Here is a 10,881-nt window from a genome sequence, read left to right on the forward strand (position 1 = left end):
TAATGATAGTTTTACTTCTTCTTTTCCAACTTGAATGCCTTTTATTTCTTCTTCTTGTCTGATTGCTGTGGCTAGGACTTCCAGGACTATGTTAAATAAGTGTGGTGAAAGGGGGCACCCCTGCCTTGTTCCTGATCTTAAGGGTATTGCTTTTAATTTTTTTCCCATTGAGTATGATGTTGGCTGTGGGTTTCTCATAGATGGCTTTTATCATGTTGAGGTATGTTCCCTATATTCCCACTTTGCTGAGAGTTTTGATCATGAATGGGTGCTGGATTTTATCAAATGCTTTTTCTGCATCTATTGAAATTATCATATGGTTTTTCTCCTTCTTTTTGTTTATGTGATGAATCACATTGATTGATTTATGAATATTGTACCAGCCTTGCCTCCCCAGAATAAATCCCACTTGATCATGGTGTATGATTTTTTCCATATTTTGTTGGATCTGGTTTGCTAATATTTTGTTGAGGATTTTAGCGTCTATATTCATCAGAGATATTGGCCTATAATTTTCTTTCTTTGTGTTGTCTTTGCCTGGTTTTGGAATCAGAATTATGCTCACCTCATAAAAGGAGCTTGGAAATCTTCCTTCCTCTTGAATTTTTTGAAATAGTTTGAGAAGGATAGGAGTTAGTTCTTCTTTGAATATTTGGTAGAATTCCGTTGTGAAGCCATCGGGCCCAGGACTTTTCTTTTTTGGGAGTTTTTTGATAACTGTTTTGATCTCATTTGTTGTAATTGGTCTGTTTAGGTTTTCTGATTCTTCCAGATTGATTTTTGGAAGATTGTATGTTTCAAGGAATTTGTCCATTTCATCTAGGTTGTCTAGTTTTTTGGCATACAGTTCTTCATAGTATTTTCTTACAATATTTTGTATTTCTGTTGTGTCAGTTGTTATTTCTCCTCTCTCATTTCTAATTTTATTTATTTGAGTCCTCTCTCTCTTTTTCTTGGTGAGTCTACTTAAAGGTTCATCAATCTTGTTTACCTTTTCAAAGAACCAGCTCCTGGTTTCATTGATCCTCTGTATTGTTTCTTTAGCCTCTATGTCATTTATTTCTGCTCTGATCTTTATTATTTCCTTCCTTCTACTACATTTGGGCTTTACTTGCTGTTCTTTTTCTAATTCTTTTAGATGCAGGGTTAAGTTGTTTATTTGAGCTTTTTCTAGCTTCTGAAAGTGTGCCTGTAGTGCTATGAACTTCCCCCTCAGCACTGCTTTCGCTGTGTCCCATAAATTTTGAGTTGTTGTATGCTCATTGTCATTCGTTTCTAGGAATTTTTTTATTTCTTCTTTGATCTCATTCTTAATCCATTCATTATTTAACACCCTGCTATTTAGTTTCCATGTGTTTGAGAATTTTTGAGCTTTTCTGCTGTGATTCATTTCTAGTTTCATGCCATTGTGATTGGAGAAAGTGCTTGATATGATTTCAGTCTTCTTAAATTTGTTGAGAGCACTTTTGTGCCCTAACATGTGGTCTATCCTAGAGAATGTACCATGAGCACTTGAAAAGAATGTATATTCTGCTGCTTTAGGGTGAAAGGTTCTGAAGATATCTATTAAATCTAGTTGATCTAGTGTTTCCAATAAGTCTGCTGTTTCTTTGTTAATTTTCTTTCTTGAGGATCTATCTAGTGATGTTAGTGGGTATTGAAATCCCCTACTATTATAGTATTGCTGTTGATCTCGCCCTTTAAATCCATCAAAGTCTGTTTTATATATTTGGGTGCTCCTATATTAGGTGCATAGATATTTATAATAGTAATATCTTCCTGTTAGATTACTCCCTTTATCATTATGTAGTGGCCTTCTTTATCTCTTACTATATCCTTTGTTTTAAAGTCCAATTTGTCTGATATGAGTATTGCTACCCCAGCTTTTTTTTCATTTCCATTTGCATGAAATGTTTTTTTCCATCCTTTTACCTTCAATCTATGTGTGTCTTTTGTTCTAAGGTGTGTCTCTTGTAGACAACATATGTATGGGTTCTGTTTTCTTATCCACGCAGCTACCCTATGTCTTTTGATTGGATCATTTAATGGAGTCCTCTGTGCTTCTTGGACTTGTGAGAGTTTCTCTTGCATTAATTTAGGGAAATTTTCAGCTATGATATGATTGAACAACATCTCTATTCCTTGTTCCTTTTCTTCTTCTTCAGGAACCCCTATGATGTGGATGTTATTTCTCTTCATGTTGTCACAGAGCTCTCTAAGAGTTTCCTCTGACTTTTTGAGTCTCTTTTCTCTTTGCTTCTCTGCTTTCATGCCTTCATTCCAGTTGTCCTCTAACTCGCTGATTCGATCCTCTGCTCTATCTATCCTGTTTTTAATTCCTTCCATTGTGGTCTTTATTTCTGATATTGTATTTGTCATCACCGACTGGTTCTTTTTTATACTTGCTATTTCTTTATTTAGATTTTCAAACTGCCCCTCCATTGTTGTTCTAAGATCCCTAAGCATCCTTACAATCATTATTTTGAACTCCGCATCTGGAAGTTTGATTATTTCCATATCACTCAGCTCATCTCTCAAAGGTGTCTCTTGTGGTTTCATTTGGGTTGCACTCCTTTGTCTTCTCATCATGGTGTTTTATTTGTAGAGTTGGTTGAGTCTAGGCTTGGTGTTGTCTGCCTCCAGTTTTCAGTTGTGTTATTTCTAGGTCTTCTTGGGTTGGTATCAGCTATTATTTGTAATCCACTTTCAGATTTGGGCAGCTTTGAAGTCTTGATTTGTTTGTTTTCTTAACAGGTGATAGTCTTGTTAACTGATCTCAGCAGGGGGCTTCCTTGAAACTGTAACCAGGAATGCTGTGGGTGTAGCCTGAGACGGTGAAGGTCTCTTCCACCAACTAATCTCACTGGGGGCAGGGTTTTTTCTCAGCTTCAGAAGGGGGAGGTGTATCTCAGATCTCCATGGAGACCTGAGTTACTGCCCCTCCTCCCCACTTCTTGTTTTCAGCTGTGTCTTGTTGCGCTGATTGGAGCTGGATAGATGTCCGGAGATCTCTGATCCGGAAGCACTTCAGCTCTGTTTTGTGAAAGGTTCAGTCCCTCCCCCAGCTATGGCCACCTCCAGCATGAATGAGTCAGCTTTTTTATTTCGTTTCTTGCATACCTTAGCCCCTCACAGTCTGTCCCTCTCCCTGTCCTTTCCACTTGGGAGATAAGCTGGTCTTTTCTTTTTTTTTATTTTATTATTTATTTTTTATTTTTTTATTTTTTTCATTTTTCTGAAGCTGGAAACAGGGAGAGACAGTCAGACAGACTCCCGCATGTGTCCGACCAGGATCCACCCGGCACGCCCACCAGGGGCGGTGCTCTGCCCCCCAGGGGGCGATGCTCTGCCCATCCTGGGCGTCGCCATATTGCGACCAGAGCCACTCTAGCGCCCGAGGCAGAGGCCACAGAGCCATGCCCAGCGCCCGGGCCATCTTTGCTCCAGTGGAGCCTTGGCTGCGGGAGGGGAAGAGAGAGACAGAGAGGAAAGCGCGGCGGAGGGGTGGAGAAGCAAATGGGCACTTCTCCTGTGTGCCCTGGCCGGGAATCGAACCCGGGTCTTCCGCACGCTAGGCCGACGCTCTACCGCTGAGCCAACCGGCCAGGGCAAGCTGGTCTTTTCAACCCACCTTGCTCCCTGGTCGCCAGGTAAGTGGGCCAATGCTTTTTTCCCTTGGAAGAAAAGCTGACATCTTCCTAAGGATAGTTTGCTTAGGAAAATATTAAAATCTGTTAACCTCCCCTGAGTCCACATTAGCTAGATAGTGGCAGGAGGCCAGTAGAAGGATAAAGAATTGTTCAGAACCAACAAGAAACACACAAGAGGCCCTGGCCGGTTGGGTCAGTGGTAGAGCATCGGCCTGGCGTGCAGAAGTCCTGGGTTCGATTCCCGGCCAGGGCACACAGGAAAAGTGCCCATCTGCTTCTCTACCCCTCCCCCTCTCCTTCCTCTCTGTCTCTCTCTTCCCCTCCTGCAGCGAGGCTCCAGGGGAGCGAAGATGGCCCGGGCGCTGGGGATGGCTCCTTGGCCTCTGCCCCAGGCACTGGAGTGGCTCTGGTCGCAACAGAGCGACACCCCAGAGGGGCAGAGCATCGCCCCCTGGTGGGCTTGCCGGGTGGATCCCGGTCGGGCGCATGCGGGAGTCTGTCTGACTGTCTATCCCCGTTTCCAGCTTCAGAAAAATCCAAAAAAAAAAAAAAAGAAACAAGTAATTATGAGACAAACCATGGAGACAAAAGGTCAAAGAAACAGTGATCTTTCCTGACACTATGAGAGATGACATGTACATATAAGAATGCTTCAGAAATTTCACAGATTTTTTATATTCTAGGTGCAAAAGGTTAAACATCACATTCTTGTCAGAGATCTTTTAGTTGCTAGGAAGAGAACCCCAACTAGCTTAGCAGTGGGGAGTTCATCATCTGTACCAGCATCTGGATGTGAGAAGCTAATTATAGCCAGGGTCTAATGGGCTGGAATATCTATTAGGAATCAAGGTTACCCCTTGGTCTCTCAAAACCCATCCTGTCTGTCATCCCTAACCCTGCATCTGCTTCGTTCTCTTGCTCTTCCTAATTTATTCCCTCGGTATTCCAGTTTCAAATTCTCCAAAGAGAAACTGTGAGTGAGTTACCCAGCTGAGAAGACATGGAACCAGTGCAAGTGAGAGAATGAATTCACTTAGAAGGGAACATGTGGGGAGGCAATGATGGGCATTTCTTTATTGTAAAAGCAACATGTATTTGGTTTTAAAAATTCAAGCAACACAGTTTTGTGTGTAGAAGGCACAATTCTCAGTTCATAACTCGGCCATATAGAAATTATAGCTTTCCAGAATAATCTATTTTCTGCCTTCATTACCCAAGCCCCTGATCTGCTGGGTTTACAATCCTTCCTGATGTACACACCCTTCCCTGGGCTTACTTCCATCTTTGGGCCCTTTGTAGTGCTAAGGCACACATAAAAACCAGAAAAAGAATGAATGTTGGCACTCAGCACATATTTCTACATTTAGATATATATGTATGACATAGTACTTGTGGTCAGTTGTGTGTCTGGCCACTTTCAGTGTACACACTTCCATAATCTTTAACAACAAAGTTTTTAGAACATGAAGTAACTAGTTTTCTGCAAAATTTTCAGTTAACAATATATTGTGTAAAAGAGCTGATATTCTGGGTTTCCCCCAGTTTTTTTTTAAATTTATTGTGTTTATATAGTTTCTAGTGTCCCCTGAATAACCCCCCTCCCCCATGTTCCACACAATATCCCCCTTTCCCCCCTTCCTGTAATGCTCTTCCCCATTCCCTCCAGGATTTGCTTTTCTGATCTCATCCCATCCTATCATCCCCTTTCCCTCTGTCCACTTTCCCTCTGGATCCTTTGATCCTGCCTCTGTCTCTATTCCATTCCTCAGTTCACATTGTTTCCTGGATTCCTCAAATGAGTAAGGTCATATGGTATTTTTCTTTCTCTGCCTGGCTTATTTCACTTAACATAATAGTTTCTAGGTACATCCAAGTTGTCCCAAAAGGTAAGATTTCCTTCTTTTTCATGGCCCTATAGCAGGGGTCCCCAAACTTTTTACACAGGGGGCCAGTTCACTGTCCCTCAGACCGTTGGAGGGCCAGACTATAAAAAAAACTATGAACAAATCCCTATGCATACTGCACATATCTTATTTTAAAGTAAAAAAAACCAAACAAACAAACAAAAAAAAACCAGGAACAAATACAATATTTAAAATAAAGAACAAGTAAATTTAAATCAACAAACTGACCAGTATTTCAATGGGAACAATGGACCTGCTTTTGGCTAATGAGATGGTCAATGTGCTCCTCTCACTGACCACCAATGAAAGAGTTGCCCCTTCTGGAAGTGCGGCGGGGGCCGGATAAATGGCCTCAGGGGGCCGCATGTGGCCCGCGGGCCGTAGTTTGGGGACCCCTGCCCTATAGTATTCCATTGTGTATATGTACCACAGCTTTTTAATCCACTCGTCCACTGACAGACATTTGGGCTGTTTTCAGATCTTGGCTATTGTAAACAATGCTGGCATAAACATGGGGTGCATTTCTCTTTTTGAATCATTGATGTGGTGTGCTTGGGATATATTCCTAAAAGTGGGAAGGCTGGGTCACAAGGCAGTTCCATTTTTAATTTTTTGAGGAATCTCCATACTGTTTTCCATAGTGGCTGCCCCCGTCTGCATTCCCATCAGCAGTGCAAGAGGGTTCCCTTTTCTCCACATCCTCGCCAGCACTTATTCTGTGTTGTTTTGTTAATGAGCGCCATTCTGACTGGTGTGAGGTGATATCTCATTGTGGTTTTAACTTGCATTTCTCTAATGATTAGTGATGATAGGCAGATTTTTTCATTTGCCTTTTGGCCATTTGTATGTCCTCCTTGGAGAAGTGTCTATTCATTTCTTTTCCCATTTTTTGATTGGATTGTTTATCTTCCTGGTGTTGAGTTTTACAAGTTCTTTATAAATTTTGGTTATTAACCCTTTATCAGATGTATTGTTGAATATATTTTTCCATTGTGTGGTTTGCATTTTTATTTTGTTCATATTGTCTTTAGCTGTGCAAAAGCTTTTTAGTTTGATATAGTCCCATTTGTTTATCCTGTCCTTTATTTCTCTTGCCCGTGGAGATAAATCAGCAAATATGTTGCTGCGGATGATGTTGGAGAGCTTACTGCCTATGTTTTTCTCTAGGATGCTTATGGTTTCACGGCTTACATTTAAGTCTTTTATCCATTTTGAGTATTTTTGTGAATGGTGTAAGTTGGTGGTCTAGTTTCATTTTTTTTCAGGTAGATGTCCAATTTTCCCAACACCATTTATTAAAGAGGCTGTCTTTACTCCATTGTATGCTCTTACTTCCTTTGTCAAATATCAATTGTCTGTAAAGGTGCGGGTTTATTTCAGGGTTCTCTGTTCTGTTCCATTGATCTGTATGCCTGTTCTTCTGCCTGTACCAAGCTGTTTTGAGTTCAATGGCCTTGTAGTATAACTTGATATCAGGAAGTGTGATACCTCCTACTTTTATTCTTCTTTTTCAAGATTGCTGAGGCTATTTGTGTTCTTTTATGGTTCCATATGAATTTTGGAATATTTGTTCTATATCTTTGAAGTATGTCATTGGTATTTTAATAGGAATTGCATTGAATTGATAAATTGCTTTGGGTAATATGGACATTTTAATGATGTTTATTCTTCCTAACCATGAACACAGTATATGCTTCCACTTGTTTGTATCTTCCTTGATTTCTTTTATCAATGTTTTATAATTTTCTGAGTACAAGTCTTTAACCTCCTTGGTTAAATTTACTCCTAGGTACTTTATTAATTCTGTTTCTTTGTTAATTTTCATTCTTGAAGATCTATCAAATGATGTTAGTGGGGTATTGAAATCCCCTACTATTATAGTATTGCTGTTGATCTCGCCCTTTATGTCCATCAAAGTCTGCTTTATATATTTAGGCGCTCCTATATTAGGTGCATAGATATTTATAATGCTTTCTGTTGGATTGCTCCCTTTATCATTATGTAGTGAACTTCTTTATCCCTTACGATAGTCTTTGTTTTAAAGCCTATTTTGTCAGATATAAGTATTGCTACCCCAGCTTTTTTTTTTTCATTTCTATTTGCATGAAATATTTTTCTCCATCCTTTTACTTTCAGTCTATGTGTATCTTTTGTTTTGAGGTCAGTCTCTTGTAGACAGCGTATGTACAGGTCCTGTTTTCTTATCCATGCAGCTACCCTATGTCTTTTGATTGGAGCGTTTAAACCATTTACATTTAAGGTTATTATTGATATGTAGTTGTTTATTGCCATTTTTTTCTTTAGATCTACATTCCTCTTTTACTAGATATTTTCCCTGCTTTGTTCTGTCTACAGCAGGCCCCTTAACATTTCTTGCAGCATTGGTCTGGTTGTGATGAATTCCTTGAGCTTTTTTTTTTTTTTTTTTTTTTTGGTCTGGGAAGCTTTTTATTTCTCCTTCAATTTTAAATGATAGCCTTGCTGGATAAAGAAGTCTTGGTTGGAAGGAGACAAGATGGCGCTGGAGTAGGCGGACGTACCAGCATCTACCTCCCAGAACCAAAGTGGATTACAAACTAATTTTATGAACTATCAGCTGGAAAAACCAACTTGGGACTAAACTAAAAGGACTCTTCAACCGAGGAACGCTGAAGAAGCCACACAGAGACTGGCAGGAAAAGCGGAAACGCGGAGAGGGCTGCCCAGCTTCTCAGAGCGAACGGCAGCAGGGAGAGACTCACGTGGCGGGAAGTGAGTTTAGCAGAGGGGAAAGGGTCCTGAGCCCCAGGAACAAAGCCCCAGCCTGCAGCCCCAGAGCCCAGAAAAAGCGTAAGGACAGTATTTAGCTAGAAACAAGTCAGGATACTGTTTGTGAGAGAGTCTGATTTCTCAGACCCAGGATCCTTCTTAAAGGGACCACGCAGAACATCTCTCTCACAAACACTCACCCGGGGCTCCTGGGGACGGAGGGAGAGGGGAGAGAACCACAGTAACAGGAAGAGAGTGCAATCTAGGAGGCATAGGGAGAAACATTTTGGGAGATAGCCACCTTAACCCCTGGGACAAGTCACTCCCCAAAGCTGAAGTGAATATTTCCCCCGGAAACAGCAATACCAGCAAAGGGAAGCAGGAGAGCAGCCAAACAAGCTCCCCCACGGCACTCAGAGCAGAGTCGCATAGAAGGAGGGAGCTTTCAGGTCTACAGTAGTGAGTCTTAGGGTCCGAGCTGCAACACCCCCACTCACGCGGCTGAGGGCGCACCGGAGAGCAGGCGGCAGCGGGAGACAAAAGCGCGGTTCTGCTGGCAGAGGCGGAAGCCGGCTGGCCACCAGTGGGCTCAGGTGTGAGCTCAATCTTGCCCGGCTAGGAAGAAGGGGGAGTGCAAAAGCGGCCAAGCTCAGCTGCCAGCAGCCTGTAATCCAGCCTCTGAGAGAAGGGCGGGAAACCCGGAAAGGGTAGAAACCAGCCCCGGAGCAAGGGCAGAGGAGCACATCCCTGCCCCGCCCGTGCAACCCAGGCTTGCGGTCTGACTTGGTAGCCAGCTCCTCCCGCAGGGGTGGAGCCAAAAGCCCAGAAGAGGCGGAGTTCCGCTACGGAGCTGAGCTTGGGCATGCAGCCCTGCCTGGCGGTAGAGCCAAGGATAGCAGCTGTTCCTTGAGTGGGATCATCCTGCAAAGGCAGGGCGAAAGCTCGGAAACAGGCGGAGACCCACAGCTGAGCAAAGGTGCTCGCCAGTGCCCTCAGGACCGAGCATAACGTCACACACGGGGGTGGGGCAAAGGCCAAGGCCACCAACCCTTGTGCACCCAAGCATGTGATCACAGCCACTCCTGTGAAGAGAAAATGCAGAGGCAGAGAAATACAACACAAATAAACCAAGAGAAATCCCCAGAAAAGGACCTAAGTGAATCAGATATAACCAAATTACCAGATGCAGAGTTTAAAATAACGATTGTTAGGATGCTCAAAGATATTAGAACCACCATAGATGGCCATTACGAAAACCTAAATAAAGAGATAACAAATATAAAAAAGGACATTGAAATAATAAAAAAGAATCAGACAGAAATGACAAATACAATATCTGAAATAAAGAATACAATGGAAGGAATTAAAAGCAGGATGGATGAAGCAGAGAATCAAATCAGTGAGTTAGAGGACACAATAAATAAAAGCACGGAAGCAGAGCAGAAAAAAGAAAAGAGACTCAAAAAGTCTGAGGAAACTCTAAGAGAGCTTTGTGACAACATGAAGAGAAATAACAGCCGCATCATAGGGGTTCCTGAAGAAGAAGAGAAAGAACAAGGGATAGAGACTTTTTTCAAACATATTATAGCGGAAAACTTCCCCCAATTAAGTCAGGAAAACATTTCACATGTTCAGGAAGCACAGAAAACTCCATTAAGGAGAAACCCAAAGAAACCAACACCAAGACACATCATAATTAAATTACCAAAGCTAAATGATAAAGAGAAAATATTAAAAGCTGCTAGAGAAAAAAAGACTATCACCTACAAAGGAGCCCCCATAAGGATGACTTCTGACTTCTCAACAGAAACACTTGAGGCCAGAAGGGAATGGCAAGAAATACTCAAAGTAATGCAGAACAAGAACCTACAACCAAGACTACTTTATCCAGCAAGGCTATCATTTAAAATTGAAGGAGAAATAAAAAGCTTTACAGACCAAAAAAAACTCAAGGATTTCACTGCAACCAAACCAAGGTTGCAAGAAATGCTAAGGGACCTGTTGTAAACAGATCAAAGGAAAAAAAGAATATAGCAAAAGAGAAAAACAGTTTTAAAGAAAAAAAATGGCAATAAACAATTACATATCAGTAATAACCTTAAATGTTAATGGATTAAATGATCCGATCAAGAGACATAGGGTAGCTGCGTGGATAAGAAAACAGGACCCATACATATGCTGTCTACAAGAGACACCTTAAATCAAAAGATGCACACAGACTGAATATAAAAGGATGGGAAAAAATATTTCACGCAAATGGAAATGAAAAAATAGCTGGGGTAGCAATACTTATATCAGACAAAATGGACTTTAGAACAAAGACCATAGTTAGAGATAAAGAAGGTCACTACATAATGATAAAGGGAGCAATCCAAAAGGAAGATATAACCATTATAAATATCTACGCACCTAATATAGGAGCACCTAAATATATAAAGCAGACTTTGATAGACTTAAAGGGCGAGATCAACAGCAATACTATAATAGTAGGAGATTTCAATACCCCATTAACATCATTAGATAGATCCTCAAGAAAGAAAATTAAAAAGAAACAGCAGACTTAAAGGACATATTAGATC

The sequence above is a fragment of the Saccopteryx bilineata genome, chromosome 4 (genome assembly GCF_036850765.1).
Source record: "Saccopteryx bilineata isolate mSacBil1 chromosome 4, mSacBil1_pri_phased_curated, whole genome shotgun sequence".
In the NCBI taxonomy this organism is placed as follows: Eukaryota; Metazoa; Chordata; class Mammalia; order Chiroptera; family Emballonuridae; genus Saccopteryx; species Saccopteryx bilineata.